The 10,340-nt window shown below is 42.4% G+C and overlaps 1 protein-coding gene across 1 annotated transcript in view; it reads left to right on the top strand.

Annotated features, from left to right (window-relative positions):
- The window catches only part of ALPK2 (alpha-kinase 2), a 133,742-nt gene that overhangs the window by 9,037 nt on the left and 114,365 nt on the right, over positions 1–10,340 (top strand). The window lies entirely within an intron of this gene.

The following is a 10,340-nucleotide window of genomic DNA, read 5'->3' as shown; positions in this document are numbered from 1 at the left end:
TACACGTCCTAATTTGCTGCCATTATGGTATTTCAACTTTATCTAGGATATTATTCAAGGTGACCCAGACATTTTAATTCATTAAACAATCTTTTCATTTAATCTTGCTTTCTTGAGAACGTTAAGAAAACATGCTAGATAAAGCAGCCATCTAAGGCAAAACAATTGATAGCTGTTCATTTGGAACAACAGAGGATGAAGACAGGAATAGGGAGAGGATGTGGCATATGGGGCTAATTACCTCCATGTACAATTGTTTCCTTTGCCCTGAGACCAGAAGAACTGGGTGCTGCCTGGCTACCATCACTGAACATTTTGATCAAAAATCCCATAGAAGATTCCTGATCAAAAGGGGGGAAATGCAGAATTGAATTTCAAATTTTCATGGACTTCAGACTTTCTGGAACCATGGGGGCTGGGTGAGCTCCTGAAACTATTGCCCTGTGGTACTCTTTAAAACAAAATTATCCTCTGCAGTCTTCTTAAAATTAATAACAGTTTAAGTTGCAAAGAATGTCTCCTTGACCATCATGCTCTTTTGAGATCTGGTGTATGGGACAAATTAACAACAGCTGGAGTCCTGGTATGGCACTGTGGGTTAATGCACTGGACTGCAAAGTTGGTTTGAACTGCAAGGTCGGTGGTTCAAGCTCACCACTTGCTCCTTGGAAACCCTATGCAGGGTCACTTGAGTCGGAACCAACTCGACAGCACTTAATAGCAACAACTGAGAACCATGAGGTCAGTCATTCAAACCTACCAGCTGCTTCTCAGAAACACTGTACAGGGTTGCTATGAGTTGGAACGGACTCTGCTATACTTCACAACAACAACAACACTTGAAAGAGTAGGCAGTTACCTTTGTCGGCAGTGCATTTTTGCTAATGGGAAAGGAGCACTCAGAAAAGGAGGTTGAGAATGATTACACGGCTCAAAGAATGTAATCACTGCAAGTAAATGGCACGTGTAGACACTGTTGAATTGGTGTTTGGCTTGCCACTCCGCGGGAGAAAGTTGAGGCTTTCTGCTCCTGTAAAGATGTACAGCCTCAGAAACCTTATACAGGGTCTTTTTGAGTCGGAACTGACTTGATACTTCACAGCATTTAACAACAACAACAACATTCTCAACAACAACAAAATAAAGACATTATCTGTAAGAAAGTGAGCTAGGATTAAGCAGTCGTTCATGTGTAAGATGGGAGGGTACAGTGACTGACCATGATCCCACAGCCAACTGGTGATGGGGTTAAGACTGGAAACCTTATTTCTGTCATTATTTTAGGAAGTAGCATGGACCAGGACCCACAGCAAAAAGGAAATTCATTGCTTTCAAGTCAATTCAGATTCATAGCAGCTATAGGTACAGTGGTTCCTGCTTTGTTTTCATTCTCTAAGAATGAAATTAAAAAACTTGATTTGTAAAATCGAGAAAATGAGGACCTGATCTGCTTGAAGCTGGGTGGGGAGTCTGGGCTTTGGTCCCCAGTGTCACTGAACTATGGTGATGTTCTCTGGGGCAGTGGGGGTGAGGCTCTGAGGAACTTGGCGTTCTGCAGAGCATGGCATGCTATTGACCACTGATAAGCAAGAGGAACTGGTAGCCTTTGGTCTGAGAATGAAAAAAAACCAGCCTTGGGTTTGAGTTCCAGCTATTCTGTTTTCTGGCTGTGTGACCTTGGCCAGTTCTTTAGCCTCTGTGAAACTCAGTTTATTGCTGTGTAAAGTAAAAGGGTGGCTGAGAGAATTCAACGATTTAATGCTCATAAAAGGCTTGTGATGAGGCAGTTGTTAAACAAGCTCTAGCTTTCTTATCTGCCCATTGGCTCTTTTGTTCCAAAGTGAGATGAGAGATAATTTTGCCATGGTTAAAATGCTTGATTCATCTGCCTTACAACATCTCTAGCCTGACGTTCAAAATGGTTATTTGTTTCTAATACTTTAAATAATATGCCCACCATTTTGCCTAATGCTAGAGCTAGGAGTGAGCAACACAGACCTTGTTCACAGTCTCATATAACCTAGAATCCAGTATGGAAGACAAGCCGTAAACAAATGACGCCAGTCCTTTTTCTCTGCTCCCACATACTTACTCCCATATAGACAGTTAAACTGACATTTGCTGTCCTTCCACTATGGCATAAGGAGACCTGGTAGCATAGTGGATTATGAGATGGGCTGCTAGCCACAAGGTTGGCTCAGCAGTTCGAATCTACCAATCGCTCCTCAAGAGAAAGATGAGGCTTTCTGCTCCTGTACAAATTTACAGGGTTGCTATGAGTCAGAACCGACTCAATGGTATACAACCATCAACCATTATGGCTTGGACTTTTCCTGCTTCTCCATCCCATCTTGCCAAGACCTTCCCCTCCTCCTTCTTCACCCCACTGAATTTAGAATCTATCCTTAAAGTTCATGGGCAATTCTATCTAGTTCTCCATGGATCTGTCCAGTTCCAAACATTGTTTTCTCCTTTGAGTGGATAACATTGACCTGTCTTTGGGAGGTTATTTACTGAGTAGGGTTGATGGATAGCTTTGCAGACTGTAGGCTTCATCAGAACAGGAACCTTTTCTGTTTTACACTAATGCACCCCTTAGAGCCTGCTACAGTCCCTGCAACATTAAAATGACGGATGGGTAGGTGGTTATATACATATACATATATATATTATTTGTTTAAATCCGGGTTGACAAGCTTTTTCTATAAAGGGTCAGGGAGTACATATTTCAGGTTGTGCAAGTCAGATGGTTTGTCACATTTACTCAGTTCTGCTGATGTAGTTCAAAAGCAGCCACAGACAACACGTGTTTACAACAAATGAGAGTTGTATTCCAATGGAACTGGACATCTTTGTATGTTTCCCACCCTTCCCTTTCTCTTATTCCCTCTGTGCACTCAGTACACATTTCTTGATCATTTAATTATAGTCTCGCTTTAAACCAAAACATTGTACACACATTTTAACCAGAAGAAAAGCTTTGAGTGCATGTGTTTTAATTCAAGGGATGCTGTTAAAGAAGTGAGATTTACTATCAATATTATTTTATGTTTCTACAGGACTAAGAGAGTAGACAACCCTATTATTTATAAGAGTGTCAAGGAATGAAGCCCAGAGGCAGATGGGTGAATTAGACTGGGAAGAACCCAACACAGGGAGGCCACAGATAAGAAGGAAGCGGCTTACTGTGGTCCAACAGAGCAGCTTATTAAACCTTAAAAATTAAAGATTCAATAAAAAGTATTTCATTGTAGTGCTAAGAAAGATGATAGTGCAATAGAATTGTAGATATGAAAGCATTTTACTACTTGTTATTACTATTTGCCATTGAATCATTTCTGACTTAATCGACCCTGGATAGGGTCTCTGAGAACGACAGGTGGGTTTGAACTGCTGACCTTGTGGTTAGCATGGTTAGCAGTCCAGTGCTTATCCTACAGCACCACATCAAGGCTCATTTTACTACGTTGGAGTAAATATTATGGGTACTAGCAGTCTTTGAAAATTGAGCTTTTTACAACAGACCGTCTGATTTGTAACTGTACTTTATCATCACCAGGTGGACTTTAAAAACCACCAACGCTTGGGCTTCATACCTGACTGATGAAGTCAGAATCCCAGGGGATTTCAAGGTGTTGCCTAGGATGAAAAATGCTTTACCTCCTAAACACCTGTTTGTAGAGTTGTTGTTATTATGTGCCGTGGAGTTGGTTCTAACTCATAGCGACCCTGTACAGGGTTCTGAGGCTGTAAATCTTTACGGGAGCAGAAAGCCTCATCTTTCTCTTGAGGAACAGCTGTTGACTTATAAAACCAAAACCAGTTGCCATTGAGTTGATTGTGACTGATGATGCCCCATGTGTATCAGAACAGAACTGAACTCCACAGGGTTTTCTATGGCTGATTTTTGGGACATAGATCACCAGGACTTTCTTTTGAGGTACCTCTGTGTGCTGTCATACTGCAAACCTTTCAGTTTGCATCCAAGTGCATTAACCATTTATACCACCCAATTGGACTAATGCCAGTACGTTAAATACCAGTTAAGAAAATGAATCGTATGGTGTGCAAATGCCTTTCAAAGATTAAAAGTTCATTATTATAATATTGGCCTCGTGTTTTTCTTGCCAACCTGAAACTAGGTTGTCTAAATTTAAATCCCAGGTCTATCTTTTATCACCTGTGTCATCTTGTCAAGTTATCTCCCCTCTATAAGCCTCAGATTCCTAGGTAATGGGAGGATAAAATGAGGGCAAAATAATATCTGCATAATAGGATCAATATGGGGGTTAAGTTAACACATGCAAGATTTTAGAATACTCAATAAAAAATAATAGCTAGTTTGTGTTTTAAATATGTTCCCCATGCCAAGTTATAACTTGGGAACTGATTGAAATAGGGTAATTTGGAGAAAAGAAAGATAAAGAAAATTTGGCAGTTTTTCCCTCCTTTGGAGGGTGAAATATCATTAAAGTGCCTGATCAGAAAATCACTGGGTAGAAATAAAGATGACTGAATCTTGCTACATCTTGGCTAAGATAGAAAATGCTATCATCCAAGATTAGGAAGCATTTTGTGAACTTTGTGTTCCTGTGAGCTTAAGTAGGTATAATAAGTCTTAAGGATGATTGGTAGAACTTCCTGGCACCTGAAATGCCTCTGTGTTTCCAGCACTGGGCCGGGGTGGCCCCTGTCGCATTCCTCCTGAATGAATACAGCATGCACCAGGGCCCTTCCTCACACCACGCCTGGAGTGTCACCTGAATGCCTACTGCCTAGGGGTTGACGAGACACTCCCATTTCACCCCCGGGGGTAATAGGCCGGCTGCTGAGAATCCACTGTCCTTCATCACATTACAGTTGTGACTCTGGGGAAGAGTCTCAGGGGAATGAGGTCACAGTAGCCAAACTGTGGGCCACTCGGCTTTTCCCAGGTGCTTACTCATCTTTTTAGGGGAATGGAAACCAGGGCACAGGCAGCTATCTTCAGCCTGGTGCCGGCCTTTCAGGACAAACCAGTGCTAGTCCGGGACAGGTGACAGATTCATCCAAAAGCCCCCTTGCAAGACCTTGAGATGGTCAGGGAATGATACCTTGATTTCATATTAGTCTGAATGTCTCCAAAAATGTCATTCTGTTAACACCTTCTGAGAACATAGAGCAGATGCCATTAGGGAAGTTCTTGAGGCAACTCAAGCCTATTCCGACTTTACTATCACAGAATCTCAGTCAGACACTTTGAAGGCCTGAAGAGATGGGGTATCTCACTTATGGTGAAATCACAACAGCTGAGCCTAGAGATCATTTGATCAACATGCGGCTTCAAGGTGAATATAAGGAAGTTACTTGACAAAGGTAGTCGGTCAGTTAGAGTGGGGCAGAGCTGGAACCTTATGAGTCCAGCTCTGTAGAGAAAGAGGTGGGACACAGAACAAGGTTTGGTTTAGGCACACGTCTCTGCCCTACGCTTCACAGCCATTTTCTGCCAGCCTGTTGGCTCAGCTGACGGCATCCCATGAAACTTCCCTCCACCTCTGCCCCATTACATGCAGACGACTCCTGCCCCTCATCTTTCCTGCCTCCCCTTACTCTGCCTCACAGTTGTTTATGTAATGTCACTTTCTTTACACCTCTTCTTCATCACTCCTGACCTCCTGGTTTGTCTGAACTCCACAGCACTGGGATAAGTTGCCCTGCAGCTGGGCTGCTAATTGAAAGGTCAGTGGTCCGAATTCACCAGCTGCTCCACAGGAGAAAGATGGGGCTTTCTGTTTCTATAAAGATTTACAGCCTTGGAAACCCTGTACAGAGTTGATGGCACGCCAGCACCAAACCACCACCATCACCACACAATCACCATCACTATCACCACCAGCATCACCACCGCAACCGTCACCCCCATCACCACCAACATCACCATTATATCACAATCTCTATCATCACCACCAAAACCATATCACCACCACCATCATCACACAATCACCATCACTATCACCACCAGCATCACCACCAACATCACCATCATATCACAACCCCCATCACCACCACCACCATCACTACCATCATCACCACCACCACCATCACCACACCACCACACAAGCACCATCACCGCAACACTGGGGCAGCCCCAGCACTTTACAATCCTCAGCCTAAATTCCCTTCACAGATCTCAAGTCCTGCTCATGGATCCTGAGTCCCAAAACCCACTTATGGACACTGAGTGCCACTTAAGGAGTCTGAGTCCTGTTCTGGATCCTCTTAGAACCTTCTCTGGAGCATACCTGAGGCCCAGATGAACTCAAGAGGAGCTTGTCAGAGGAGATTGGATCTGGGATGGTTTCTCTCATCCTGCTCCTCAGGCTGAATATGGAAGATGCCCATATTCAGCCATGTGTAGGGACAGACTAGGACCAGCCCGGAGGGTGGGCAGGGACCCATTGATGAAGAGTCTGTGTACTGTGGGATAATGCACTGAACTACAAGGTCGATTTGAATCATAAGGTTGGTGGTTCAAACTTCCCAATTGCTTCTTGGAAACCCTATACATAGGGTCTCTATGAGTTGGAACTGACTTGATGGCACTTCACGACAACAACAATAATGTAGATGGGTATGAGTCCATCTCTGGAGTCAGACTCCAAAATCCCTATCATTGCTTGAGTTGATTCTGACTTCTTGTGACCCTAAGGACAGAGTGAGGAGGCCTGGTGGCACTATAGGATGACCACCAGACTATTAACCACAGAGTCAGTGGCTCCAACACACCAGCCACTCCAAGGGAGAAAGATGAGGCTCTCCTAAAGATCTCCAGTCTCAGAAGCCCTATCATTAAGAGTCAGAACGGGGACACCCCCAATGGCCGCAGATTTGCTTTTGATCTGGGGGTTTCTAGGACAGAGTAGAGCTCTTCCCTGAGGTTTCTGAGACTGGAAATCTTTACATGAGACTTTAATATTCTCCTGCAATGCCATCACTCAAACACATCAGTTCTTCTACGGTCTTCCTTATTCACTGTCCAACTTTCATATGTATATGAGGTTTGAAAATACCATAGCTTGGGTCAGGCGCACCTTAGTTCTCAAACTGACATCTTTGTTCTTCAACATTTAAAAGAGGTCTTGTACAGCAGATTTGCCTTATACAATACATTGTTTGATTTCTTGATTGCTACTTCCATGAGTGTTGATAGAGGATCCAAGCAAGATGAGACTTCGACTACTTCAGTCTTTTCTCCATTTATCATGGTGCTATTTATTGGTCCAGCAGTGAGGATTCCTGCTTTCTTTACATTGAGATGTTTCTTTACCACATCCATGTTGGAGGCTGTGGTTTTTGATCTTCATCAGTAAGTATTTTAAGTCTTCTTCCATTTCAGCAAACAAGTTCGTATCATTTGTGTATCACAAGTTGTTAATGAGTCTTCCTCCAATTCTGAGGCCACATTTTTCCTCATATAATTCAGTTTCTCGGATTTCTTGCTCAGCAAACAGATTGAATAAGTATGACAAAAGAATACAACCCTGGCACACACCTTTCCTTATTTTAAACCATCCAGTGACCCCTTGTTCTATATGAATGATTACCTCTTGGTCTATGTACAGGTTCTTAATGAGCACAACTAAGTGTTCCAGAATATTTATTCTCTTCTATGTTATTTATGGAGCCCTGGTGTGGTGTTGTGGGTTAATGAGCCAGACTCCAAAGCTGTTTGAACTGCAAGGTCAGTGGTTCAAGCTCACCAGCTGCTCCTCGGAAACCCTATACAGGGTCGCTATGTGTCGGAATCAACTCCATGGCACTTAACAACAACAACATGTTATTTATAGCTTGTCATGATCCACACATTTGGAAAGCTTTGCATAGTTAAAAAAGCACAAGTAAATATCTTTCTAGTATTCTCTGCTTTCAGCCAAGATCCATCTGACATCAGCAATGATATCACTCATTCCACATCCTCATTCGAATCCAGTTTGAACCTCTGGCAGTTCCCTGTCAATGTACTGTTGCAGCTGTTTCTGAGTTTAGCAAAATTTTACTTTTATGTGTTATTAATGATATTGCCCAAGGATTTCTGCATTCCTTTTGCTTATTTCTCTTTGGGATGGGCACGAATATGGATTTCTTCCAATTGTTAACCAGGTAATTGTCTTCCAAATTTCTTGGCATAGATGAGTGAGTGCCTCCAGGGCCACATCAGTTTGTTGAAAGATTTCACTTTATATTCCATCAATTCCCAGAGCCTTGTTATTTGCCAATTTCTTCTTTGCACCTTGGGCGTCTTCCTTCAATACCAGTAGTTCTTGATCATATGCTACCTCTTGAACACCAGCCATTTCTTTTTGGTACAGTGAGTCTCTATTCCTTTCCGGTACATCTGTCGTGGTGGTGGTGGTGGTTGTGTGCCATGGAGTTGGTTCCAATTCATAGTGATCCTGAATAGGTTTTCTGAGGCTGTAAATATTTACACGAGCAGAAAGCCTCATCTTTCTCCCACGGGACAGTTGGTAGTTTTGAATTGCTGACTTTGAGGTTAGTAGGCATATGTAGATACAAGCTTAGGTGTGCTGAATATATATATATATATATATCTGCACAGTTACAGAGCCTTCCTACACATATCCTAACAATTCATGGAATTGATTTATTGAGTTGAAGAGCTTGGGACCACAGTCATATGGGATAACTTAGTTGGCATAACAGAGTTCACAAAGTTATTGTTTTATATCCTCACTTGGTGAGAAGCACCTGGGGTCTTCAAATCTTTCTAGAATCAATCTCAGATGCAAGTATTGTCTGAAGTAAAAGATAATGAAGGAAACCAAAGACTGAGTGTGGCACTGAACTGCTAACCGCAAGGTCAGCAGTTCAAACCCACAAGGTTGCAATGAGTCGGAACCTACTCAACAGCACACAGCAACATCAGCAACATGGACTCAAGAAAGAAATGAGCCCACACGCTTAACAGCCCACACAGAACACAGCCTCTTCCAACTTGAGGCCAGGAGAACTACATGGTGTCTGGCTGCCACTACCAACGGTTCTGACTGAGGACACAATAAAACAGTCCAATTAGAATAGGAGAAAAGTGTAGAACCAAAATCAAACAAAACAAAACAAAAAACTCTCAAATTCATTTAAAAGACCAGACTTACTGGACTGATAAAGGCTGGAGGAACCCCTGAAACTCTCACTCTAAGACATCCTTAACCGAGAACTGAAACTATCTGGGCGATTACCTTTCAGCTAAATAATAGATTCAATTATAAAATAAACAATATCACCTGTGAGCAACGTGCTCCTTAAGCAACTAACTGTTTGAAACCAAGTGGTCAACTTTTAACCAAAAGCAAAGATGAGAAGGCAAGGAGAAGGGAAGTTAGATCAATGGAAACAGAACAGAATGGAAATAATGAGAATGCTAGGGCACTGTGACAATTGTAACAGATGTCACAGAACAATTTGTATAAAAATTGTTAAATGGGAGCCTAATTCACTGTGTAAATTTCACCTCATAGACAATAAACTATTTTTTTAAAAAGGGAGGAGGAGAAATATGGAGGGGGGGGGGACAACTGCTTAGTTCAGCGCTTAACTCATTAACTCAGTTCTGAGTCACTGAAGAGCTCAAAGATGTGAGTCAGCCTAGTCGCATGCTTCTACCCCAGGACCTTTGCTCTTGCCCCTCCTCCACCTGGAAAGTTCTCTCCACAAATAGCCCAGGACTGGCTCTCCCATTTCCTTCAGGTTGCTGATCCAAATCCTTGGTCACAGAGACCTCCTTTGACCAACCATCTAAAATACCTGCCTCTCCTGAAACTATTACCCTGAGATCATCTTTAAACCTCACACCCAAACTATCCCTGACGTCCTTATGAAACCAAGCAGCTCAGCTAAATTGATTAAGAATGCTTCTTTTAAACATTGTGTCTTTTAAAGAACTATCTGTATGGGATAAAATTGTTTATCCACTCTTCCACTGATGGGAATTTAGGCTGTCTCCAACTTTTTGCTATTTAGAATAGAGATGCAATGAACATTGGTGCACATGCATCTGCTTGTGTCCTGGCTCTGATTTCTTGTGGATATTTACCAAGTAGAGTGATTCCTGGATCATATGATATTTCTATTTCTAACTTTCTGAGGACGTGCCACACCATTTTCCATAGTGGTTGAAGCATTTTACAGTCCCACCAGCAACATAGGAAGGTCTGGGTCTCTCCACATCCTCGCCAGCATTTGTTGATTTTTGAACTTTGCTATTAATGCTGCTGTGAGCTACCTTCTTCTTGTTTTGATTTGCATCTCTTCAATGGCTCTTGGTGTGGCACTGTAGGATAATG

Source organism: Chrysochloris asiatica, unplaced genomic scaffold (assembly GCF_000296735.1).
Source record: "Chrysochloris asiatica unplaced genomic scaffold, ChrAsi1.0 scaffold00021, whole genome shotgun sequence".
NCBI classification, from domain to species: Eukaryota; Metazoa; Chordata; class Mammalia; order Afrosoricida; family Chrysochloridae; genus Chrysochloris; species Chrysochloris asiatica.
Note: the sequence above shows the minus strand (reverse complement) of the source record. Positions and strands in the feature narration are given on the sequence as shown.